General features: G+C 32.2%; 1 long non-coding RNA gene across 10 annotated transcripts; it reads left to right on the top strand.

The window, feature by feature from the left end:
* Window positions 1-5,742: 5,742 nt before the first annotated feature.
* LOC145559969 (uncharacterized) lies at window positions 5,743-9,353 on the top strand. Of its 10 annotated transcripts, none has more exons than XR_014093052.1 (8): window positions 5,743-5,955; window positions 6,253-6,382; window positions 6,531-6,611; window positions 6,977-7,011; window positions 7,109-7,196; window positions 7,301-7,337; window positions 7,564-7,661; window positions 8,962-9,353. It is a non-coding gene; the product is annotated as an uncharacterized LOC145559969 (long non-coding RNA). The 10 variants fall into 10 exon arrangements; XR_014093051.1 differs by having other exon boundaries at window positions 7,301-7,442; XR_014093055.1 differs by having other exon boundaries at window positions 6,283-6,382; window positions 7,109-7,442.
* Window positions 9,354-10,669: the final 1,316 nt, after the last annotated feature.

Below are 10,669 nucleotides of genomic sequence, written 5' to 3'. Positions count from 1 at the left end.
CCTTGGCATATAATATCAATAATATGGTCAAAATGATGAACTTAAGAAACATGTATTTGAATTAGTGTTGCTTGAAAATTTAGCATTGATCATAATAATGATCAATCGGCTGCACTGTGCTAATTTCATTAGGAGATTGGTCAGTACGTTTTGGACCCAGTGGCGATCTTAGCAATCTTTTCAAGTGGATTTAAATAAATTAATAGATACTAAATTCTTATTTAACTTAAATATATTTATCATACTATTTTATACACATATTGTACATATATTGCACATACTCCCTCCATTTTTAAATACTTGCTTCATTCCTTTATTTGGAAAGCTTACACTTGCTCCATTGCAAATGTGTAGTACGTGCACATATATTAATATTGCACACATGAGATGTGCACGTATAACATCCGCACATTAATTGACTCATCGAATCAAGTTTGGGTACCTTATATATGTCGATCGAACTTGGAGATTGTTTCTCCAAGAAAAGTAATTTAATTGCTTTCTTTCTTATTATAAATAACTAATGTAGCAAACTTTTACAAGAATGAGTTAATAAGTTTGGTCATTTGACCCAATTATTTTAAAAATGGTTCTGCATGTACTAGGATTATGAATCTGATGACGATGACAATCCTTTCTTTACTTGTAATTCGTCCTGCCTTCCGAATAAACATTTTACAATTGTGGCCATGAAGGTGATCAAGTCAAAAAGTGGTGAGAGAACAAGGGAAAGCAAAACGGTTTATAATACTGTTGAATGACTTTCAACCAGGGAAAACCAAAGAGAGAAAAATTTGGAACGGGAAAGACAGTAATTGAACACTTTAAGGGGTAAAAGGGACGACACATTATTCAAAAGGAGATTTAATTTTCTCCAATTTGGCATTAAGAGTTATAGATAAACGATATTACAAAACTATGTTTCCTAATCTTCAATTGAGAAGTCACACATTACTTTCATCACAATAATTTTAGCATTATTCAATCAAATCGCTTCTTCTATAAGTTGAAAATCCACATTGATTCTCTAAACTGCAATCCTAACCTTTTCAAAAGATAATAACGACCATGATATTTTCCTTTTCTTTCCTCGCACTTTTATTCATGAAAAAGCAGCGCCTCCCCCTTCATCCTTCTCCTCCACTTAACATTGGATTTGCAATACTAGTCTTGCAATGGCCTAAGAGCCAATGCACAAGGCTAATACTTGCACAAAGATGTCCACCTCTACTGAGTTTACAATCCATGGAGTTTGGCTCATGACTGCCACTGGTATACAATCGAGCTTTTGCGAATCTAGCATTTCCTTTAATTGGGTTCAAATTATCAAAACTAAATTTTTAATCAAATATAAATAAATTTTTGGATATAAATTATTAATAAAAATATTTATAAATACACTATAATTAAGGAATTACATCAAAAAATGACTCAGTAAGAAACAAAAATGTATTTGTTATAATTCATTAATAAGATTTTAAAATTTAAATAAAATAAATAATATTTAAATTATTCACTGATGTAAATATTAATGTGAAATTATTTGGAAATTAAATTAACCTATTACATTAAAATACTTGTATACTATATATATTGCACATAGATTACACATATAATCATGTGTATTAATAGGGAACTCAAAATTTGCGTACTATATATGTTTCCTATATTAAGTAATTTAAAGTTAAATAATTCAGTATTTTTTAATTTTTTTTAATATTTAAAATAATAAATTTTTTTAAAAACACAAGTAGGCTTAATTAAAAACAACAAAGAGAGTAAATTAACAAAATTGAATAAAACTTTACTACGTGTATAAGTGGTAGAAAGGTAAAAAGATACGAGAGTGAGGCTAGCTTTTGGCATCCCCTTAAGCCCGTACGGGTTACCTGAATTGATCTAAACTCAAGAAAAAACTTATGTAACTGTAGGCACCCATTTGTGTCTCCCCAAAACTAAACCCAGTGATGAGTACCTTTCACGTCGAATCATAATCGAATAAAGTGAAAGTGTGGAAAGTTTAGTGTTGCGGAAAGTTTTAATTTCTTTTCTCTTCTCCCTGTTTTTGAAAACCTATTTTAAGAAAACAGCCAATCCAGTTTGTTTGGTCCATGATATGGGTCCAATAGTAGTGTAGTTGGATGAGGCTTGAAAAGAGTTTTCCAACGATATATTATAAGCCCAATTTCGATGAATATTGAGGAAGTTATGGCCAAATTACTGAACTGGGCCCGGGTTGAGCCTTATATGTGGCCCAATGATCTAGAGGAGGGCCTAATATGGATTTATCATTCCTAATGCAATGAGGAATGGTTTTATTTTTCTAGATTCTTCTAAAAGGTTCTTTTCATTCCTAATTCAATTAGCATTGATAAATTGACTTTTGTTGACTTTTTAAAGTTTTAATTAGAATCAAAGAACATTTTTGAGGAAAATACGATTTTATACTCTTATACGGCAATTTCTATCTAATTTTAGAAAACGCGTGAAAAAAGGGATTAGCGCCTGGCGCTAATGTTGGCGTCTGGTGCCAATGGCCGGCGTTGGCGCTAATCAAATTTTATCTGCGTCAGAACTCTGTTTTGATTTTTTTATCTTTTTGGTTGATTTTCTTTATAAATAGCGTTCTAAAACTTCGTTTTCAATTATTAACAATCACCAATATTCACCAACTCTCATCAAGATTTTCTTAATTACTCTCTCTCTCTCTCTCTCTCTCTTTTCTAAACTAGCCTTCTCTCAAATATAAAAATTCCGCATTCATTACATTTAGATACACCTAGCCATATTCGAAGTTGCCTTCGCCCTAGACGTGAAAGGTTTAATTTCTGAGGGTTTGGTCCCAAATCTCTCTTTCAATTATTTGATTTAATTGTTTTAATTATTATTTTCCTTGAAGTTACTAACGTGTGTATTTTGTTATTAGAAAGAGGTACGAGGCATCCAAGTAAGTACTTTAATGGTTTTTATCGATATTATTATGTAGAAATCATGCTTAGATTGTTATTATGATTCCTAGTATCATGTCTAGGGTAACTTTAATATTAAGTATGATTAAAAGATTATAAATTTCAGATTATATTTATGTTATAAATTTCATATTTTATGAATTATAAACCTGGGGTTTCAATTTATTGAAAATCATGATTTTAGGGTTTTTATGAACAATTGATTTAGGGCTTTTATTGTAATGACGTTTTGAAATTTTTGGTGATAATAACTACTGATTAGTTTAACTTAATTCCAGATTATTTTAAACACGTAGATTCGTGTTTTAATTTTTTGATTTTCGTTCGTTAATATTAATCCCGATCATATTCTGATCTCATTCGATTTTGATGAAAAAGTAGTGTTTTCATGTGGAAACAACGTTTTAAGAAAGACTCATTTTAACGAAGTTTTTTTATAATTAAAATATTCAATGTGTGGTTCCTACAGGCGTTGGTACCTTGCATCGTACATCCGTTTCGCGAAAAGAACATATTACACACATGTAAAGAACATACTGTTGTAATGAAAAGAACATACTATTAAAAAGTAATGAACACATATCTAAAGTAAAAAAGAACATATTTATATTAAAAAAGAGTGAAAAGAACATATGTTCATGTTCTTTAATTGTCAGTGTAATGTACTTTTATTTGTGATATAATGTTAATTACTTATTGTGAAATGTTCTTTGATTTTTTTTAAAAAAAATTATGGTGAATATGCATAAATCATGTTCATTACATAATATTTTCATGTTCTTTATAAATATTAGGGATGTTCTTTAGATGTATAAAAAAAAAAAAATTGGATGTTCTTTACAAAACAGTTATATGTTCTTTACAAAACAACTTTATGTTCTTTAAAAAACTGCTACATGTTCTTTTCGCGTTTTTTGCCTGTACCTTGCTAGGTACAGGCGACTGTACCTTAAAATTTTCAAAAATATTATCCTTGAGTTTGATTGATAAAATTAATTATGTTTAAAGTTAATTAAGCATAATTAAGTATATGTTTTTTATTGAAGTTTTAAGTGCTAGAAATAGTTTCTAAGTACTACTTTTGATGTTTTATTAAAAAGGGAGATTATTAGGGGTTTTTAAATAATTTAAAGATTTTTATTAAACTTTAAACTTGCTGTAATTTCATGTATAAGAGTGTATTTTAAGGTTTTTATGAAAAAATTTAAAGAACTATATATAAGCCTTTAATTTTAACTAAAGGGAGGGTTTTAAAGTGTTGTTTGATTTGGATTTTGAAGGTTTTAAAGTAAGTTAGTATTGCTGTAAATTTGATTGATTGGGTATTGATTAAGATGTTATTATTTGTCTTAGGAGAGGAGTTTATTGAAGGTGATTTCTAGTTAGTAAAGTGGCATACCAATTCGTTTGCTCAAGGTACGTACGAGTTACGAAACCTTTCTTTTAGGTGCATGTTTAAGGACGGATCGAGAACTTAGTATCATGTATAGGATTGACTGGGTTAAATTGTTTGGTTATACATTGCGAATTTCAAATGATGTGCACTATTTTATAATGCAAGTATTATTTGTGCTCTAATTATGCAAGGTGCGTTTAGAGGCAAAGGTATGTGATTGGTAAAAAGATTAATTTATTACTCATTCATGATTATGCAAACAGGATGAGTAAATGAAGGATTTAAGTCTTATAAGACGAGGTTAAGGTTTTGGGGTGCCTTATGCACTCAAGGTGTTTATACACCGAGGTAGTAAAGGAGTAAATAATAAGTGTTGTTTGTCACTAATAAATCAAGAATTGAAATTGGAAACTTGTCTTGTTTGATTAAATTGTGTTTAGAATGTTTGTATTGTTATGTATATGAGTCATCACCAATTCTGGAGTAATGACAATCAGGGGTTGGGGTACATGGGGTATTAGCCGTGTACTTTTCTCGAGGCCGTCTGATCTACGAGTCTCTTATTTCAAATATTTTTCAAAACTAGGAGTTAGGTGAGATCTCATACTAACTACAGTCACGGAGTCGCGCCCGTGGTCATTGGATGTTTATTGATGTTTCCTAAAGGAGGCATGGGGTTTTTCTTTTATTGATGTTCCAAATGGAGCATGGGTTGGACAACCTTGTCTATTGCGTAATCCAATGAATAAAAATAATGATTTACCTATTATTAATTAATGGAGTCTTAGTAATATAAATAGTTGAGTCGTGTGTTGAGTCTATAATTTAATGATGCATGATGATTGATTATTAGTAGCATGTTATGGATTTCTTAATTTATTTTGCAGCTTGTATGTACTCAGCTTTGCTGATTGCGTGCTTTGTGTGTCTTTCTTTGGTCATGGCCTTCGCCTTTCAATGACTCTGTGACGATCCAATTTTTACACTTGTAATATTGGGGAGCAGATTAACCACAGATTCTTACATACGCAGCATTCGCATCAGGGTTGTGGGATTTTGAGTGGAGAGTTAGTTATTGTTCGCAGTTTGTTTTCTTTTGCAAGCACTAGTGGAAAAATTCCTATTTGTAACACCCTATTTGTAACGGGCATAAGTATGCCAGTTACTATAAACCTATCCGTAACGGGCAAAATAATTAGCCGTTACATTAAAACAGCGCGGAGATTTAGAGGATATGTATTCGTAACGGGCAAAAAGGTGTCCGTTACAAATAATATGTTATTCGTAACGGGCAGCGTTTTGCCCGTTACGATAATTATATTATTCGTAACAGGCAAAACTTGCCCGATACAATACAATATGCGAAATTACGGAGTAGATGTTAAAAAACCCTAGCCGTCTAACTTCACTTTTCTTATTTTCCTCTCCTCCTCTCTCTCTCCTCAATTGACTCTTTCTCTCTCTTCTCATATGATTTAGCTTTCTCTCTCTTCTCATTCTTACAATGGAAAGTTGGAAACTGAGCTGTTTTGGGTCGAAACATGCTATAATGTCGTCTAGGAAGGGAATGTTGCCCCTCAAACTTCCAAGGTATTCTATATTTTTGGTGTTTTGATATTAAGTTTTTTAATTTTTGGTGTTTTTTTCGCTAGATCTGGAGCAAAATATTGTTTTTTTTTCTTTCTTAATTCCCCCAAATCGATTTCTTAATTAAGGTTCCCTCATTTTTGTTGAATTGCTTTTTCGTAAGCCCCAATTGGCAGATTTTCATCGGGGGAAAAACCTTAATTTTTTTTATTAGAATTCTTTTTTTTTTTTTTTTTTATTTTGAATTTGATTTTTCCAATTGTTTTTATTTTTTTTATGAACCCTAAACCCTAATTTCAGTATAGTTAAATCGATTTTAAAGTTGAATAGAGATGAAGCTATCAAAGAGGATGAAGAGAAAAGTGTAGCCTTCAAAGCAGCAAAGTACGTAGCAGTATTTCTGGAAATACGAAAAGAATCAGTGTTGAGGGTGAGGAAGAAAAAATTACTAGATCTGGGTTTTGTTCTATGAATTATATTTGTGATTGTTGAATTTTTAAGATCATAGATTATAAAATAATGGTACAATTTGATCTTTATAAGTGTTGGCCTTATTGATTTCAGCTTGTTTGTGACAGGTATTTCTCGTGATTCTTTGTTCAAAATGTGTGCCGCTAGTGCCAAGAACAACTGAAGAAGGTTCGGAGGTAGAAGCATAAGTAAGTTTAATTTTTCTACTTTTTCTCGATATTTTTTTTTATCAATTTATATTTCTGGGTCTTATATGAACTTGCAAATATTCAAGTTTCTGGGCTTAATTATATTTTTGTGCTACAGTTGAATCTTTTAGATAGTTTGGATTGGTTGATTGAATATGTTATTGTGAGATTTATGTTGATGAAATGAGAATTAAGTAGTATGCTGGATTACTTTGAGTTAGGTAGTAGTTAAAACTTGTTTTTATTGAAATTAAAGCTGATGGGTGAGATATACTGTCATTTTGGGGTATGTATTTGTCGTGCTGAAGCACTTGTATTATTGAAATACAATCAAATCTGACTTTGCGATTTGATGAATTTTGTAGGTGTGTGCTGATGGTGGTGTGCTGTTGGGTTGCAGGTTTTTATTGGTTTATTTTATGCTTGATTTTTGCCTTTTATCTCCAGCATTCTTGTTCTTATTGGATCAATAATTTGACCTCTTCAATGTTGTTCAGGTTATAAGCACATGGGGTGTTCAAAACAAAATTGACTTCCTTTCACTATCATATACTCGTCATGCAGAACATGTTCGCCAAGTATTAGGTGGTGCAATATGGTTATCTTTTGAGTAATCTCCTCCTATGCATTCCTATATTTAATTGTATCTTTTTGTTTTTGTTTACGCACGTGAGCTGCTGCAAGTTTAGGTGATCTTAGATATTTGCAAAGATTGAAAATGTTGAGGTATGAGCCATCACGCTTCATTCCACAATAATGAGCTTCTAAAATCCTCTTTATCCATTCCCCAGCATTATTCATTCCCCAACTATTGATAGGATTTGTTTCGAGGTAAACTGAATATCTGGGGCTTTGTCACCATGCAGAATCCTTTTCAATATTGTCTTCATGCCTATTTATTCCCTTTTTGTTTATTTAGTTATTTATTTATGAATCTTACTTTACAATGTAGGCTGAAAAGGTATTCAATCAAGATCAGTACTTCAAGAAAGCTGTCAAGTATGTGGGAGAGCCAATGTATTACGCTTGTAGGTGCATGTTTCCTTGAAGGTAAAGGTATCTGTGATCATCTGTTTCACTTGTATTACGCTTATCATTGCTTCTTTTTTTATCTTTTGTTTTGATTTGATGAATTTGTTCAGTTTGATTTGAAATTGGATCTGGTCTATGATTTCTTTATATATGTTTTTGGATTGATTTCTATTTTGTTCTTCAATTTTTGATGTTTTCGGTTTAGATCGACGCTAGAATCCTGGTTCTGTTGTGTTTAGTTGCAAAATATTTGCTATTTTTTTGTTATTAAATCGTCATAAATGTTAGGTTATTAGATGTTTGTAGTTGTACTTTGTTGTTGTGATTTGCTGCTGTTTTTAATGGAACTTTTTTTATAGTACTGTTTTTTTGCGATTTTTTAAGCTTATTTTGCCTCAAATTGCTTACATCTATGCATCTGAATATCTACGAATTTTACGTTAGATTTTGGTTGATCTTATGCTTTAGATTCATTTTCAATGATTACAATAAGCCTATTAAATGTTTTTTTAAAATTTTGTATGCGAAGATTCTTGCAGTTTGTTGATTTTGTTTTGTTTGCATTAGAGATTCGTATTTCAGATGCTAAAAACAGAATTCTGGTGTTGTATTATGGAATCTTGAATTATGTAAGGTTTGAAGTTGTTATGTGTTGATTTGGGATGATTTGAGGCCTCATTATTGCCACTTACACACATGTCCAGTGTTATTTGAATTTTCCTTATTATGCTAGCAGATTAACCACCGAGTCTTTTTAGTAACTCAGTGGCCCTTTCTTTAGGTTTTTGTTTTTGTGGGAGCAACAGGTGCCTATTCGTTATTCATGTTATTAGTAACTCAGTGTAACCCATTATGTATGGTTGTGAATATATGAATGAGTGTGGAGGAAAAAAGAAGCATTTTGCTATTTTTTGGCTTTTTGGATTTTGAAATTGAAAAGTACAGGCTTAATCTTGTGCCATCTTATAAAAATAGATGGGCCATGACGTTGAGACGAGGAGGTGGGGATTAGTAGCTAGGTGAACCAAGGGTATTTTTTTCTCATTATAGTGATTAGTGCTCATTTAATCATCAAATGAGTAAACCGGGTGTATATATATATAAGAGTTTAAAGGGACTGATTATTGATAATGCGGCTTGAATCACTGTCTGATTCTCATCCATGTCATGAAGTCTACATGCATGCTTTATATGGTCATTTCAAGCAATTTTAATTGATAGAATGATCTTTCCCATCACATTGTTTGGATTAGTTGGATATTGATCCTATTTAGAAGAAGATTGTTGTTTTTTATTTTTCACTATTATCTTACTGCAGTCCAACAAGAGAACAACTTTCATCTTGCAAGGAGGTATCATTATCTCTACAATCTTATTTTGGGATAAATGATGTTAAACTTGTGAGGGACATTAGGGTTGAATCTCAGCATGATCTCTAAGGAATGGCAACTCCATGATGGACCTTTCAAATTCACCTCTACGGCTCTACATGTTTACCTATTAAACATGAGATGGATGCTTTACTTTTGGGCATTGAGAATCTACCAGATGTTCAGAGTATTATTCATATAGTAGCTTTTGACTCATGTTAGGGAGTTGTTGTAAATTCAATTTGGACATTTGTTAAAGTTTGTATCTTTGATTTTATAATTAATTAAATTTTACATTTATAATTATTGAATATTGATAATAGTAATTAAAATTTGGCATCATAGAAGATTATCTGGTTAGTAGTGTAGCAGGTATCACCTGCTGCATTTTTTTTAATTTGGGTTCAATAGTATTTGTAACGGACAGTTTGACTGGCCGTTACAAATAACCCCGTTATTCGTAACGGGCAGTCAAACTGTCCGTTACAAATAACGGGTAATTCGTAACGGCCAGTTTGACTGCCCGTTACGAATAACCTGTTATTTGTAACGGGCGCTGCCCGTTACGAATAAGATAGCCTATCCGTAACGGCAGCATACGTAACGCCCGCTGCCCGTTACGGATAGGCTATTTTTGCCCGTTACGGATAGCTATTTTTCCACTAGTGAAGTTTGAATTTATTTAAACTCAGTTTTATTTTTATACTATTTCTTCTAGTTTGGATTTTGAATAAGGACCTTAATGGTTCCAGCTTGTATCATTTAATTTGGTTTTTGTTATTGGTTTTGAAACTTATTTATAACTGAGTTAGTTTTTCCGCTGCTATTTTCTGATAAAACCTTAACGTTTGAACACGTGGCGGTAGCACGCCAGTAATTCTCTTGGATTTTCTTCAGGGTATTTACTGGTTTTAAAAGAGAATTATTGGGGTGTTACAAAGTGGTATCTGGGAGCTTAGGTTCGATTTAATTACCAAGAATCCTCCCCAGTGGAGTCGCCAAATTGTAGGCGTCGCTCGAAGTGCGCCTACGTTAAAAGCATGTGTGAATATGCTTGGCACTCATAGGAAGTGGGAATTGACATTACGATTAGGGACAACGATTAGGGACAAATAAAGTAGGGAGCCGCCAACAAGTTTTTTTAGGAACTTGTAAACCGTTCAGGGATCATAAAAGGCAACCACGAATAAGGGACAACGAAGGCAACAACGATTGACCCGTGAAGGTTACACCCCATTCATAATCCATGAGATTACTAACTCCATATGGTTCGGAACCATGCAAGGAGGATCGGGGATGATGGTACGAAGTGAGTCGTGGAGTCACATTCGCCCGTGTTGGCCTCTACTCGATTCTTAAATTGAAAAGCATTCATGTGATCTCAAAGGCATACAAACAAAATATTCAATTCGCTCCAAACTATTATTTAGCTAAATTGGTTGAATATTAATGCAACATATAATTCTAAAATATTTGTGATCACTTGAATTAAACAACAAGATTAAAAAGGAACCTAAACCGGTTGTCCAAATTATCTTATTAGGCGTGGTTTTCAATTACATATTCCCTTTAAACATGCAATATGGTGATCAATAAAAAATATAATAGAATAAACATTAATATTGGAAGCAATTTAACAATAATAGTGTTATCCAA

This window comes from Chenopodium album, chromosome 9, assembly GCF_948465745.1.
Source record: "Chenopodium album chromosome 9, dcCheAlbu1.1, whole genome shotgun sequence".
Lineage (NCBI taxonomy): Eukaryota > Viridiplantae > Streptophyta > Magnoliopsida > Caryophyllales > Amaranthaceae > Chenopodium > Chenopodium album.
Note: the sequence above shows the minus strand (reverse complement) of the source record. Positions and strands in the feature narration are given on the sequence as shown.